The sequence below is a fragment of the Mastomys coucha genome, unplaced genomic scaffold (assembly GCF_008632895.1).
Source record: "Mastomys coucha isolate ucsf_1 unplaced genomic scaffold, UCSF_Mcou_1 pScaffold9, whole genome shotgun sequence".
NCBI classification, from domain to species: Eukaryota; Metazoa; Chordata; class Mammalia; order Rodentia; family Muridae; genus Mastomys; species Mastomys coucha.
The window spans coordinates 88,415,132-88,415,554 of record NW_022196915.1 but is presented as its reverse complement, the minus strand read 5'-3'; the positions used below and the strand labels follow the sequence as shown (position 1 = coordinate 88,415,554).

General features: G+C 47.0%; 1 protein-coding gene and 1 long non-coding RNA gene across 17 annotated transcripts in view; one reads left to right on the top strand and one right to left on the bottom strand.

Annotated features, from left to right (window-relative positions):
- Positions 1–423, top strand: part of Mycbp2 (MYC binding protein 2) — a 234,193-nt gene that overhangs the window by 199,952 nt on the left and 33,818 nt on the right. The gene's annotated exons all lie outside the window — the stretch shown is intronic.
- Positions 1–423, bottom strand: part of LOC116085309 — a 23,632-nt gene that overhangs the window by 7,608 nt on the left and 15,601 nt on the right. The window lies entirely within an intron of this gene.

Below are 423 nucleotides of genomic sequence, written 5' to 3'. Positions count from 1 at the left end.
TTTAAGAGCTTCTAGCTCTTTACCTGTGTTCTCCTGTATTTCTTTGTGGGTGCTATTTATGTCCTTCTCAAGGTCCTGTATCATCATCATGATAAGTGATTTTATATCTGAACCTTGCATTTCCGGTGTGATGGTGAGTCCAGGACTTGCTATGGTGGGAGAATTGGGTTCTGATGATGGCAAGTGACCTTGGTTTGTGTTGTTTATTTTCTTATGCTTGCACCCCCCCCAACCCCCCAGCATCTGGTTAACTCTAGTGCTACCTGCCCTTGCTAAATCTGACTGGAGCTTGTCCTTCCTATGATCCTGGTTGTGTCAGAACTCCTCAGAATCAAGCTGACTCCTGGGCTTGTTGAATCACCTGGGAGTGTGGCTTTCTCTGTGAGTTGTGGGACTGGCTGCAGAGCTTGTGCCCAAGGTCTG